We start from the raw sequence: 14,800 nt of genomic DNA, 5'->3' as shown, positions 1-14,800 counted from the left end.
ACCGACGGAGAACTATTCCAAGCATGCCCACCTTTTCACACGCGTTTCATGTAGGCCTGGCGCTGCTCTTTCGACTGGCGGGTGCCCCCCCCCCCCCCCCCCCCCCGTTCGAGTGCCAAATTCGGCCCTGAACGTCGAGCACGGCCAGTTTGAGCCCTCACTGACGTCACTGTCGCCACTGTCGCCAGGGACACGTGGCTGCCTGGCTGCGGTGACGTCATCGATATCGTCACAGGGGCTTCCCGTCACCAGGGAGGTCGTCTGCGGCCAGGAAGCCATTTAGGCGCCAGACAGAGCTCGGACACGAGGTTATTCGACCAAACTCTTGCCTTGATTTAATGCCCACACACAACTGTACCGGTATCTGTTCTTGATCTGCCTAGCTTCTGATACATATTTAGTTTAATTGAATCACCTGGCCCCAGGACCCCCACCCCGACCCCTCCCCCTCCCAAGCTCGGTAAGGCATGGGAAAGGGAAGTTAACAATGGGGAAGGGCATTTGGGGAAAGGTCTATTGTTGGTTTGTTTATTATGGGCCGATCCTGGAGGTACTGCAATACCAGGCCAACCCGTGGCGAGAGCGGAGCAAGCCCCTGACATCTCGCCGAGGTCCAAAAATCAGTTTAATATCGAAGCACCTCAATGAGGTGCGTATCAGATATTAAGCTGATAAGAACAGATACTTTTTTTTTTTTTTTTTTTTGCAGCATAAACCCGCAGTGGGTATCTTTTATTTCACGTATCCAAACGGGCATATACAATTATTCATTTACAATTACTGTATACAGGGGTTTTACAAAAGATGTATCTATTTGTTTAAAATTTTTCATTATTTTACTGTGAGCCCGTCCGGTGCCGTCCCGACGCCCGTGCTGAAAGCCCTATTGGCGAGACAGCACTCGGCGTCGCGACGGCCCCGTCGATCCCACAGTACTCCATATGGAATTGGGGGACTACTGCGAAGCCGCCCCCGAACCGTCCCGATGCCCAGACCGACGTCATACTTTGTGTCGCCGACCCCGGCACCGAAACGGCCCGTTGCCGTCCTCACAGTACTCCCCTTACGCTCTCTGTGAACCCAGACTTAGTATTTACAAAACATACATACATATACGCCTTCCAAATAATGTCCATTGAAACTAATTTTCACTTTATAATCTTAACTGTTTACTTTTTTTGTTTTAGCACCAATGGAAGAATTAATTAACATGTGAGCACCAAGTATATACGTGTACGGAATATTCAAAACTATTGGCACCACTTATTGCATTTTGATATTTAACATTTTATTATTTTTGTTGTAGCACCAATAGAAACGGAACATTTAATTATCTAATTAAATCAATGTGGATAAAACGTGCCAGTGTAAATTGAAGGCATACTAACATAAAATAATAACATAATAACATAAAACATAAAGGTTTAAAACATGAATTAATAACATAATTCATAACTCATGTTTAAAACAATGTGCCTATAGTGCTCAATGGCAAGTATATACATATGTGCGCCCAGTGCAAGGGGTCGAGACCATCCATCTGGTCTCATTCTGACCCCTGCTTGGGAACTGGGCTAATCTAAGTCGCCAAAAAATTTTATACTATGTTTTAAAATTCACATTTCTGTGCGTGCGTTCAATTAATACCCTATATACATATATTTACAATATTTACAACTAACTATGCAAGATGTAAAATGCAAAAAGAATGAAGGAAAAAGAAAACAAGAGGGAAAAAAATATATTTTTGAAGGAAATTGAACAGTGGAATATGGCAGGTTCGAACCCGGGACCTCCCGCGTCCGAATCATGCACGTTCCCGACAGGCTAGCAAGCCGATACGCTAACAACGTGAATTTTTAAAATCGTATACCATTCCCACATTGTGGGGAATCCCCTTACAGTCTGTTTTGAACTCTGTTGTCGAATTCGTTTTGCTCATTTCGATTTTTCCCCTGCCAAAGACTGGCTCTCCCTGTCCAAATCGTGTGAATATAAATCCCCAAAACCCCCACTATTTTATCTACCCCTTTGCTATTTGCAAAAACCGGACATGTGATATTTTCCCAGGTTGGCGCTGGCCATCCTTGTATTCTTGACAAATTTGACAACGAGTTCAAAACAGGCTGTATCGTAGCGCAATCATAAAAAGCATGTTTCATGGATTCCGTCTGCATTTTACACCTCGCACAGTTCTTCTGGATATTTGGCAAATATTTAAACAAGGATTTTACAGGTAATGCTCTGTGTACAAATTTATAAAATAGTTCTTTCTCATTATTATATAAAATTTTGTTGTGCCATATGTTTTTCCATATCTTTTTCCAGTTGATATTATACATTTTGGTACACACGGTATGTGGGATTTGAACCCCATTTTTCATAATTTTCTCATATAAAGCAGCAGCTGTGATTTTAACCCATTGTGACCTACCCATACCCAACTTCGCCGCTTTACACTGGTATAAAACCTCTTCCCACACACCGTGTCTACCAATAACTCTGTGCATATAAGTATTTTTGGCAATTTCGGGGCAGTGATGCCGCAGTGTTATGCCCGCTTTGTAAATGCCGTACCCTATCCATGGCTGTGTGACCCCCTCGTCTTGTACGTGGTAGAGTCTTTTTAACCTTTCCATGAACAGGGCCCGACATTTACTGGCTACATGCGGCATCCCTACCCCTCCATCTTCAATTGCCTGCACCATAGTGCTTCTTTTAATCAATTCCATTTTGTTTGACCATAAAAATTTAAACAATAATTTCACAAACCCGGTACAATATTTCATTGGCAATTTCATAATTCTCGCTCCGTACCATAATTTAGAAACGAGGACGGTTTTTATCACCAAAACTTTCCCTATAAAGGACAGGTGTCTATTTTCCCATAACTTTATTGTTTTCCCCACTTTTTCCATGATTTTCTTCCAATATGTCTTCCCACAAGGCCCTGCCTTGTTCCAGGGTATCCCCAAAATGTTTGAAATTTTCACTATATATTTCCTGTACTCTATAGGGATGTTTTGGTGCGAAAAACCGCCTAACAATAATATTTCTGTCTTTGATATATTTATATCAGACCCCGAGGCTTGGCCGAAATCATTGTATATGGAGAATAGAGCTCGTATACAGGGTGCTGCAATCGGGTGCGTGGCATCATCCGCAAAGGCAATGTTTTTAACCTCTTGTTTTACGTTAGGCAGCTTAATGCCCCGCACCCGTTCGTCGGAGCGCACGGCGCAGGCGAGCGGCTCCTGGCAGAGTACAAACAGCAGCGGGGACAGACTGCAGCCCTGTCTAACTGATCTGCCCACCCTGAATGTCCCTGACAGGAATCCATTCACCAGCACCCTACTCTCCGGCGCATCATACAGCACCCTCATCCATCTCATAAAATTTCGGCCAAACCTCATGGTCTCTAAACATTGAAATAGCCATTCATGAGATACTAAATCGAAGGCTTTTCGGAGGTCAACGGCCACCAGTGCACCCCCGGAGTCCGCCGCATGTTCGATGACGGTTTGAATATTGAACAGTTGATCATTGATTGATCTTTTGGGGACTCCGCATGCCTGATCAGGGTGCACTAGGTCGCCCATGACCCCCGACAGTCTCGACTTTAAAACTTTGGTGATAATCTTATAATCTACCGTTAGCAAACTTACAGGTCTATAATTTTTAATATCCCTCGGATCCCCTTTTTTGAACAAAATAGATATCACTGCCGTTTTCATCGTTCCCCCCAGTTTTTCCCGTAAAAATACATTATTTATAGTCTCTACCAAATCGTCCCCCAATAGCTCCCAGTAATACAAATAAAACTCTTTTCCTAACCCATCAATCCCCGGTGATTTTCCCGCCTTCATATTTTTTAATTCCCTCAAAACCTCCCCTGTAGATAACAAACCCTCCAATTTATTTTGTTGTTCCCCAGTTAGTTTCTTATGGATTTTTGATGCGAACCTGTCCCTAGCCACCTTTACCGTATCACCTTTCCTATATAAATTCTCGTAAAACCTTTGTACCTCTTTTAAAATTTCATCTTGTTCTTCTAAAACCTTTCCATTTTCATCCTTTAACTGATCAATAACTGTCTTTGTCCTCACTTCTACCTTGAAAAAATCAGTGGTCGGTGCTTCCCTCTCCTCTATGAATTTTGCCCCCGCCCTCACTTTTGCCCCCTCCAAATCTGCCATTTCCAATTTGCTCAATTCCCCTCTTACTTCCCCCCACCGCCTTGTAATGTCCACCCCTCTGTCCCTCTCCTTCCCCAAAAAGTCCAACTCCCTCTCCAAAGCTAAAATACCTTCCCCTCTCTCCCTGTTCACCCTCTTACCATTCCTTTTGAAGATCCCCTGTAACTTTTGTTTCCCCTTCTCCCACCACTCTATTGGACACCCAAAATTTCCCTTCCTTTTTTGCCAACCCTTCCAAAACTGTGTTACCTCCCTTACTGTCCCCTCTTCCCCTAATAGGCTATTATTAATTTTCCAAAATCCCTTTCCCATTTTCTTCTTCCCTGTACTTTCTACCGCACCCAACACACCGTAATGGTCTGTAAAAACCAGTGGGACATGATCTACCTTACCTACCTTTAAATTCGTATAAATACGGTCAATTCTGGACCTAGTTTGGCCTCTATAAAAAGTGAAACTATCTACCGTGGGATTTAAATCCCTAAATGCATCTTTAATATTTAATAAATCTATAATCTCCTGCCAAAGCTTTTTATACAAGATGTCCCCTGGTAACAAAGTCCCCGTCCCTCTATCGTTCCTTCCCGAAGCAAAATTAAAGTCCCCCCCTAAAATCCACTGTTCCCCCCTAAATTTCCTCACATACTCTTTTAGCTTTTGACAGAAGATTATAGCTTTATCGTGGTTTTTAATTGGATTCTGTGTGGGCATGTATACAGAGAGAACATGCGTGCCGGACCCCAGGCGCACATGGCATATTCTCCCCTCTAACCCCCCTGGAACCACAAACTCCCTTTCTACAGCAGTTCTGGTAATGATGGCCGCGCCTGCGTGGGCCTGGCTACTGCTATAGAAATGAAGTCCGTAGTTCCGATTAATCCATGGTCCCAAATTGTCCGGCACCACATGCACTTCCTGTATACATGCCACATCACACTTTAACCTTACTATTTTATTTAAAACACTCGTCCTTTTTTCATATAACCCGTTCACATTCATTGAGACCACAGTTACCGCCATTAATATACAGATGAAAATAAAGAGAGGATCCATTAAATTAATGTTTGAAGGGTTTTGCAGGCACATTCCGACCCCTCCCTGGCGGGCTACGCCTCGGGCGTGGTGGCACCCCCAAGTTGGGCTTTTTGACCACCGGTGTAGTTTGATCTTTAACAGATCGGTCTTCTGGGCTTTTTTCTACCCTATCATTGCCCCTCTTGGCAGTGCCCTCACGCCGCTCTGCATCCCCGTCGGGAGTAGTCGGCCTGCTACCCGCAAAACCCTTCAAAATTCTTTCCACATTCGTTGGTGAATCTAAATCGATGCTTAGGGGTCTCGATAAGTCCCTTACTTCATTGTCACTGTCTTCTAACACTTCTTTTGCTGTTCTCAACCTATCTTGCACTTCTGTGGGCGTATCCCACACCGACTCTTCCCCTCTCCTCCTATTCTTCACCACTTTCTTCCATTCTCCCGGTTTCACGACATTCGTTTCTCCCGCGCCTCCATTTCCTTCCCCGTCACCCTTCTCCGTCTCGCCATCTTCGACACACACTCCCAACTCCTCAGACCTGCCAGCTACGTTCTCTTCTTTCCCGTCAATCGACTCCTTCTCGTTGTTCACCATGCTTCTCTCTCCTTCCTTTTCCACACTCCTCACCACACTTTTCACCCGTCTCTCTTCCTTCTCACTCTGCTCCTCTCCTACTCCTAACAGTTCTGTACATTCATATCGATAGTGCCCCTTTCTCCTACATCTATAACACGTGGATTCACCCCTTAGCTCATCTTCTTGTCCCCTGTACCATGTTCGGAATCGGTTTCCTTTGATGTATATCACCTTGGGGACCTTTGCCCCCACATTCATTATAGCCGTCACAGTTCCACTTTCAACCGTCCCGTATTCTCTTAACATCTCCCTCTTTACTGCCTTCACCAGTCCGTATTTTTGCAACCCTTCCCTCACCCATTCTACATCACACTCTCCCGGATAGTTATGGATTTTTACATAGCGACTAGTGTGGAATCTCTTAACCTCAAAGTCAATGGCCTTTTCCATCCATAACCCTACCCCGTCTACTTCTAGCACTGCAGGGGCTTCCTCCATTTGGGGGTCCCCCTTCTCGAATCTCACACTAAAGTGCCCTTGGCTTACTTTCATCACTGTTTTTATACTTTCTATGGGGATTCCCCTTTCTACCAATGCCTTCACAATCTTGTACTGTTTAATTTCACCATCGTCCTTATTAGTTCTATAGTCAACCGACCTATCGCTTCTATTAATGACTTCAATAACTTCTGCCTCATAGGCCCCATCTTGATATGCCACGGCGCCGGCATACGTCGACGCCATGACTTAAAACGTTATTTACAGTGTATGTACAGTGTATGTACACCCTAGGCGTTGGCAAGTTAAAATAATTGGTGCAGAAACACAAAGGCTTGAAACTCGGTCCACACAAAGGCTCCAGCCAACTGAATAAAACGAATTGTTCACAAAAGGTCCAACGGAATCGGTGCTGTAAAACGTCACATAGTGCTAAACGAAATCAACGAAATCAACGAAATAAATAAACGAATATGGCACGTGCTGCTCCCCGACCTGACTTGGAGTAAACTTGGAGTAAACAGATAAGAACAGATACTACACTTTGATCTTAGCCAATAGGCCGAGAAGCGATGCCGGCGTCGGCTTCGAAAATTCTACATGTTGCAAACGGCGTGAATTGTCCAAGCCGTGACGTTTCGGCTGCGTGTGACGTAGTTGATTTGGTCAACGCCAGATGGCAGCAGACGACGTTGCAGGTGCCAGTGTCCTCGGGAATCGACAAGGCAAATTGTCCGTGGAGCGAGGAGTGTCCCCCCCAGCACAGTAGTTCCTTAGAAAGTCGAAGGACGCGCCTCGTCCCGCGGTGGCCAAGCTGTTCTGGGCGTGTGACTGGCTTCGCGGGCCCTGGGAGTTCGAGGTGAGTCCGTCCGATTAGGGCGTCTGAATGTAGGTCGCAAACACCGCGCGGAACGACACAAGCCAATCGAGGCGGTGAGCAAGTTATTTCCAAGCGAATCTTCCAACGGCAACCGACGGAGAACTATTCCAAGCATGCCCACCTTTTCACACGCGTTTCATGTAGGCCTGGCGCTGCTCTTTCGACTGGCGGGTGCCCCCCCCCCCCCCCCCCCCGTTCGAGTGCCAAATTCGGCCCTGAACGTCGAGCACGGCCAGTTTGAGCCCTCACTGACGTCACTGTCGCCACTGTCGCCAGGGACACGTGGCTGCCTGGCTGCGGTGACGTCATCGATATCGTCACAGGGGCTTCCCGTCACCAGGGAGGTCGTCTGCGGCCAGGAAGCCATTTAGGCGCCAGACAGAGCTCGGACACGAGGTTATTCGACCAAACTCTTGCCTTGATTTAATGCCCACACACAACTGTACCGGTATCTGTTCTTGATCTGCCTAGCTTCTGATACATATTTAGTTTAATTGAATCACCTGGCCCCAGGACCCCCACCCCGACCCCTCCCCCTCCCAAGCTCGGTAAGGCATGGGAAAGGGAAGTTAACAATGGGGAAGGGCATTTGGGGAAAGGTCTATTGTTGGTTTGTTTATTATGGGCCGATCTGGAGGTACTGCAATACCAGGCCAACCCGTGGCGAGAGCGGAGCAAGCCCCTGACATCTCGCCGAGGTCCAAAAATCAGTTTAATATCGAAGCACCTCAATGAGGTGCGTATCAGATATTAAGCTGATAAGAACAGATACTACACTTTGATCTTAGCCAATAGGCCGAGAAGCGATGCCGGCGTCGGCTTCGAAAATTCTACATGTTGCAAACGGCGTGAATTGTCCAAGCCGTGACGTTTCGGCTGCGTGTGACGTAGTTGATTTGGTCAACGCCAGATGGCAGCAGACGACGTTGCAGGTGCCAGTGTCCTCGGGAATCGACAAGGCAAATTGTCCGTGGAGCGAGGAGTGTCCCCCCCAGCACAGTAGTTCCTTAGAAAGTCGAAGGACGCGCCTCGTCCCGCGGTGGCCAAGCTGTTCTGGGCGTGTGACTGGCTTCGCGGGCCCTGGGAGTTCGAGGTGAGTCCGTCCGATTAGGGCGTCTGAATGTAGGTCGCAAACACCGCGCGGAACGACACAAGCCAATCGAGGCGGTGAGCAAGTTATTTCCAAGCGAATCTTCCAACGGCAACCGACGGAGAACTATTCCAAGCATGCCCACCTTTTCACACGCGTTTCATGTAGGCCTGGCGCTGCTCTTTCGACTGGCGGGTGCCCCCCCCCCCCCTCCCCCCGTTCGAGTGCCAAATTCGGCCCTGAACGTCGAGCACGGCCAGTTTGAGCCCTCACTGACGTCACTGTCGCCACTGTCGCCAGGGACACGTGGCTGCCTGGCTGCGGTGACGTCATCGATATCGTCACAGGGGCTTCCCGTCACCAGGGAGGTCGTCTGCGGCCAGGAAGCCATTTAGGCGCCAGACAGAGCTCGGACACGAGGTTATTCGACCAAACTCTTGCCTTGATTTAATGCCCACACACAACTGTACCGGTATCTGTTCTTGATCTGCCTAGCTTCTGATACATATTTAGTTTAATTGAATCACCTGGCCCCAGGACCCCCACCCCGACCCCTCCCCCTCCCAAGCTCGGTAAGGCATGGGAAAGGGAAGTTAACAATGGGGAAGGGCATTTGGGGAAAGGTCTATTGTTGGTTTGTTTATTATGGGCCGATCCTGGAGGTACTGCAATACCAGGCCAACCCGTGGCGAGAGCGGAGCAAGCCCCTGACATCTCGCCGAGGTCCAAAAATCAGTTTAATATCGAAGCACCTCAATGAGGTGCGTATCAGATATTAAGCTGATAAGAACAGATACTACACTTTGATCTTAGCCAATAGGCCGAGAAGCGATGCCGGCGTCGGCTTCGAAAATTCTACATGTTGCAAACGGCGTGAATTGTCCAAGCCGTGACGTTTCGGCTGCGTGTGACGTAGTTGATTTGGTCAACGCCAGATGGCAGCAGACGACGTTGCAGGTGCCAGTGTCCTCGGGAATCGACAAGGCAAATTGTCCGTGGAGCGAGGAGTGTCCCCCCCAGCACAGTAGTTCCTTAGAAAGTCGAAGGACGCGCCTCGTCCCGCGGTGGCCAAGCTGTTCTGGGCGTGTGACTGGCTTCGCGGGCCCTGGGAGTTCGAGGTGAGTCCGTCCGATTAGGGCGTCTGAATGTAGGTCGCAAACACCGCGCGGAACGACACAAGCCAATCGAGGCGGTGAGCAAGTTATTTCCAAGCGAATCTTCCAACGGCAACCGACGGAGAACTATTCCAAGCATGCCCACCTTTTCACACGCGTTTCATGTAGGCCTGGCGCTGCTCTTTCGACTGGCGGGTGCCCCCCCCCCCCCCCCCCCCCCCCGTTCGAGTGCCAAATTCGGCCCTGAACGTCGAGCACGGCCAGTTTGAGCCCTCACTGACGTCACTGTCGCCACTGTCGCCAGGGACACGTGGCTGCCTGGCTGCGGTGACGTCATCGATATCGTCACAGGGGCTTCCCGTCACCAGGGAGGTCGTCTGCGGCCAGGAAGCCATTTAGGCGCCAGACAGAGCTCGGACACGAGGTTATTCGACCAAACTCTTGCCTTGATTTAATGCCCACACACAACTGTACCGGTATCTGTTCTTGATCTGCCTAGCTTCTGATACATATTTAGTTTAATTGAATCACCTGGCCCCAGGACCCCCACCCCGACCCCTCCCCCTCCCAAGCTCGGTAAGGCATGGGAAAGGGAAGTTAACAATGGGGAAGGGCATTTGGGGAAAGGTCTATTGTTGGTTTGTTTATTATGGGCCGATCCTGGAGGTACTGCAATACCAGGCCAACCCGTGGCGAGAGCGGAGCAAGCCCCTGACATCTCGCCGAGGTCCAAAAATCAGTTTAATATCGAAGCACCTCAATGAGGTGCGTATCAGATATTAAGCTGATAAGAACAGATACTACACTTTGATCTTAGCCAATAGGCCGAGAAGCGATGCCGGCGTCGGCTTCGAAAATTCTACATGTTGCAAACGGCGTGAATTGTCCAAGCCGTGACGTTTCGGCTGCGTGTGACGTAGTTGATTTGGTCAACGCCAGATGGCAGCAGACGACGTTGCAGGTGCCAGTGTCCTCGGGAATCGACAAGGCAAATTGTCCGTGGAGCGAGGAGTGTCCCCCCCAGCACAGTAGTTCCTTAGAAAGTCGAAGGACGCGCCTCGTCCCGCGGTGGCCAAGCTGTTCTGGGCGTGTGACTGGCTTCGCGGGCCCTGGGAGTTCGAGGTGAGTCCGTCCGATTAGGGCGTCTGAATGTAGGTCGCAAACACCGCGCGGAACGACACAAGCCAATCGAGGCGGTGAGCAAGTTATTTCCAAGCGAATCTTCCAACGGCAACCGACGGAGAACTATTCCAAGCATGCCCACCTTTTCACACGCGTTTCATGTAGGCCTGGCGCTGCTCTTTCGACTGGCGGGTGCCCCCCCCCCCCCTCCCCCCGTTCGAGTGCCAAATTCGGCCCTGAACGTCGAGCACGGCCAGTTTGAGCCCTCACTGACGTCACTGTCGCCACTGTCGCCAGGGACACGTGGCTGCCTGGCTGCGGTGACGTCATCGATATCGTCACAGGGGCTTCCCGTCACCAGGGAGGTCGTCTGCGGCCAGGAAGCCATTTAGGCGCCAGACAGAGCTCGGACACGAGGTTATTCGACCAAACTCTTGCCTTGATTTAATGCCCACACACAACTGTACCGGTATCTGTTCTTGATCTGCCTAGCTTCTGATACATATTTAGTTTAATTGAATCACCTGGCCCCAGGACCCCCACCCCGACCCCTCCCCCTCCCAAGCTCGGTAAGGGATGGGAAAGGGAAGTTAACAATGGGGAAGGGCATTTGGGGAAAGGTCTATTGTTGGTTTGTTTATTATGGGCCGATCCTGGAGGTACTGCAATACCAGGCCAACCCGTGGCGAGAGCGGAGCAAGCCCCTGACATCTCGCCGAGGTCCAAAAATCAGTTTAATATCGAAGCACCTCAATGAGGTGCGTATCAGATATTAAGCTGATAAGAACAGATACTTTTTTTTTTTTTTGCAGCATAAACCCGCAGTGGGTATCTTTTATTTCACGTATCCAAACGGGCATATACAATTATTCATTTACAATTACTGTATACAGGGGTTTTACAAAAGATGTATCTATTTGTTTAAAATTTTTCATTATTTTACTGTGAGCCCGTCCGGTGCCGTCCCGACGCCCGTGCTGAAAGCCCTATTGGCGAGACAGCACTCGGCGTCGCGACGGCCCCGTCGATCCCACAGTACTCCATATGGAATTGGGGGACTACTGCGAAGCCGCCCCCGAACCGTCCCGATGCCCAGACCGACGTCATACTTTGTGTCGCCGACCCCGGCACCGAAACGGCCCGTTGCCGTCCTCACAGTACTCCCCTTACGCTCTCTGTGAACCCAGACTTAGTATTTACAAAACATACATACATATACGCCTTCCAAATAATGTCCATTGAAACTAATTTTCACTTTATAATCTTAACTGTTTACTTTTTTTGTTTTAGCACCAATGGAAGAATTAATTAACATGTGAGCACCAAGTATATACGTGTACGGAATATTCAAAACTATTGGCACCACTTATTGCATTTTGATATTTAACATTTTATTATTTTTGTTGTAGCGCCAATAGAAACGGAACATTTAATTATCTGATTAAATCAATGTGGATAAAACGTGCCAGTGTAAATTGAAGGCATACTAACATAAAATAATAACATAATAACATAAAACATAAAGGTTTAAAACATAAATTAATAACATAATTCATAACTCATGTTTAAAACAATGTGCCTATAGTGCTCAATGGCAAGTATATACATATGTGCGCCCAGTGCAAGGGGTCGAGACCATCCATCTGGTCTCATTCTGACCCCTGCTTGGGAACTGGGCTAATCTAAGTCGCCAAAAAATTTTATACTATGTTTTAAAATTCACATTTCTGTGCGTGCGTTCAATTAATACCCTATATACATATATTTACAATATTTACAACTAACTATGCAAGATGTAAAATGCAAAAAGAATGAAGGAAAAAGAAAACAAGAGGGAAAAAAATATATTTTTGAAGGAAATTGAACAGTGGAATATGGCAGGTTCGAACCCGGGACCTCCCGCGTCCGAATCATGCACGTTCCCGACAGGCTAGCAAGCCGATACGCTAACGACGTGAATTTTTAAAATCGTATACCATTCCCACATTGTGGGGAATCCCCTTACAGTCTGTTTTGAACTCTGTTGTCGAATTCGTTTTGCTCATTTCGATTTTTCCCCTGCCAAAGACTGGCTCTCCCTGTCCAAATCGTGTGAATATAAATCCCCAAAACCCCCACTATTTTATCTACCCCTTTGCTATTTGCAAAAACCGGACATGTGATATTTTCCCAGGTTGGCGCTGGCCATCCTTGTATTCTTGACAAATTTGACAACGAGTTCAAAACAGGCTGTATCGTAGCGCAATCATAAAAAGCATGTTTCATGGATTCCGTCTGCATTTTACACCTCGCACAGTTCTTCTGGATATTTGGCAAATATTTAAACAAGGATTTTACAGGTAATGCTCTGTGTACAAATTTATAAAATAGTTCTTTCTCATTATTATATAAAATTTTGTTGTGCCATATGTTTTTCCATATCTTTTTCCAGTTGATATTATACATTTTGGTACACACGGTATGTGGGATTTGAACCCCATTTTTCATAATTTTCTCATATAAAGCAGCAGCTGTGATTTTAACCCATTGTGACCTACCCATACCCAACTTTGCCGCTTTACACTGGTATAAAACCTCTTCCCACACACCGTGTCTACCAATAACTCTGTGCATATAAGTATTTTTGGCAATTTCGGGGCAGTGATGCCGCAGTGTTATGCCCGCTTTGTAAATGCCGTACCCTATCCATGGCTGTGTGACCCCCTCGTCTTGTACGTGGTAGAGTCTTTTTAACCTTTCCATGAACAGGGCCCGACATTTACTGGCTACATGCGGCATCCCTACCCCTCCATCTTCAATTGCCTGCACCATAGTGCTTCTTTTAATCAATTCCATTTTGTTTGACCATAAAAATTTAAACAATAATTTCACAAACCCGGTACAATATTTCATTGGCAATTTCATAATTCTCGCTCCGTACCATAATTTAGAAACGAGGACGGTTTTTATCACCAAAACTTTCCCTATAAAGGACAGGTGTCTATTTTCCCATAACTTTATTGTTTTCCCCACTTTTTCCATGATTTTCTTCCAATATGTCTTCCCACAAGGCCCTGCCTTGTTCCAGGGTATCCCCAAAATGTTTGAAATTTTCACTATATATTTCCTGTACTCTATAGGGATGTTTTGGTGCGAAAAACCGCCTAACAATAATATTTCTGTCTTTGATATATTTATATCAGACCCCGAGGCTTGGCCGAAATCATTGTATATGGAGAATAGAGCTCGTATACAGGGTGCTGCAATCGGGTGCGTGGCATCATCCGCAAAGGCAATGTTTTTAACCTCTTGTTTTACGTTAGGCAGCTAAATGCCCCGCACCCGTTCTTCGGAGCGCACGGCGCAGGCGAGCGGCTCCTGGCAGAGTACAAACAGCAGCGGGGACAGACTGCAGCCCTGTCTAACTGATCTGCCCACCCTGAATGTCCCTGACAGGAATCCATTCACCAGCACCCTACTCTCCGGCGCATCATACAGCACCCTCATCCATCTCATAAAATTTCGGCCAAACCTCATGGTCTCTAAACATTGAAATAGCCATTCATGAGATACTAAATCGAAGGCTTTTCGGAGGTCAACGGCCACCAGTGCACCCCCGGAGTCCGCCGCATGTTCGATGACGGTTTGAATATTGAACAGTTGATCATTGATTGATCTTTTGGGGACTCCGCATGCCTGATCAGGGTGCACTAGGTCGCCCATGACCCCCGACAGTCTCGACTTTAAAACTTTGGTGATAATCTTATAATCTACCGTTAGCAAACTTACAGGTCTATAATTTTTAATATCCCTCGGATCCCCTTTTTTGAACAAAATAGATATCACTGCCGTTTTCATCGTTCCCCCCAGTTTTTCCCGTAAAAATACATTATTTATAGTCTCTACCAAATCGTCCCCCAATAGCTCCCAGTAATACAAATAAAACTCTTTTCCTAACCCATCAATCCCCGGTGATTTTCCCGCCTTCATATTTTTTAATTCCCTCAAAACCTCCCCTGTAGATAACAAACCCTCCAATTTATTTTGTTGTTCCCCAGTTAGTTTCTTATGGATTTTTGATGCGAACCTGTCCCTAGCCACCTTTACCGTATCACCTTTCCTATATAAATTCTCGTAAAACCTTTGTACCTCTTTTAAAATTTCATCTTGTTCTTCTAAAACCTTTCCATTTTCATCCTTTAACTGATCAATAACTGTCTTTGTCCTCACTTCTACCTTGAAAAAATCAGTGGTCGGTGCTTCCCTCTCCTCTATGAATTTTGCCCCCGCCCTCACTTTTGCCCCCTCCAA

At 47.0% G+C, this 14,800-nt stretch overlaps 6 non-coding genes across 6 annotated transcripts; all 6 read right to left on the bottom strand.

Moving 5' to 3' along the window:
* Positions 1–528: 528 nt before the first annotated feature.
* LOC135491812 (U2 spliceosomal RNA) lies at positions 529–723 on the bottom strand. Its single transcript, XR_010447923.1, has one exon. It is a non-coding gene; the product is annotated as a U2 spliceosomal RNA (small nuclear RNA).
* A 5,970-nt stretch (positions 724–6,693) lies between these two features.
* LOC135491823 (U2 spliceosomal RNA) lies at positions 6,694–6,877 on the bottom strand. Its single transcript, XR_010447928.1, has one exon. It is a non-coding gene; the product is annotated as a U2 spliceosomal RNA (small nuclear RNA).
* Positions 6,878–7,799: 922 nt separating this feature from the next.
* On the bottom strand, positions 7,800–7,991 carry LOC135491770 (U2 spliceosomal RNA). Its single transcript, XR_010447885.1, has one exon. It is a non-coding gene; the product is annotated as a U2 spliceosomal RNA (small nuclear RNA).
* Positions 7,992–8,913: 922 nt separating this feature from the next.
* On the bottom strand, positions 8,914–9,106 carry LOC135491765 (U2 spliceosomal RNA). Its single transcript, XR_010447881.1, has one exon. It is a non-coding gene; the product is annotated as a U2 spliceosomal RNA (small nuclear RNA).
* A 926-nt stretch (positions 9,107–10,032) lies between these two features.
* LOC135491764 (U2 spliceosomal RNA) lies at positions 10,033–10,225 on the bottom strand. Its single transcript, XR_010447880.1, has one exon. It is a non-coding gene; the product is annotated as a U2 spliceosomal RNA (small nuclear RNA).
* Positions 10,226–11,147: 922 nt separating this feature from the next.
* On the bottom strand, positions 11,148–11,336 carry LOC135491772 (U2 spliceosomal RNA). Its single transcript, XR_010447887.1, has one exon. It is a non-coding gene; the product is annotated as a U2 spliceosomal RNA (small nuclear RNA).
* Positions 11,337–14,800: the final 3,464 nt, after the last annotated feature.

The sequence above is a fragment of the Lineus longissimus genome, chromosome 7 (assembly GCF_910592395.1).
Source record: "Lineus longissimus chromosome 7, tnLinLong1.2, whole genome shotgun sequence".
NCBI lineage: Eukaryota > Metazoa > Nemertea > Pilidiophora > Heteronemertea > Lineidae > Lineus > Lineus longissimus.
This window is presented reverse-complemented; position numbering and strand designations above follow the sequence as displayed.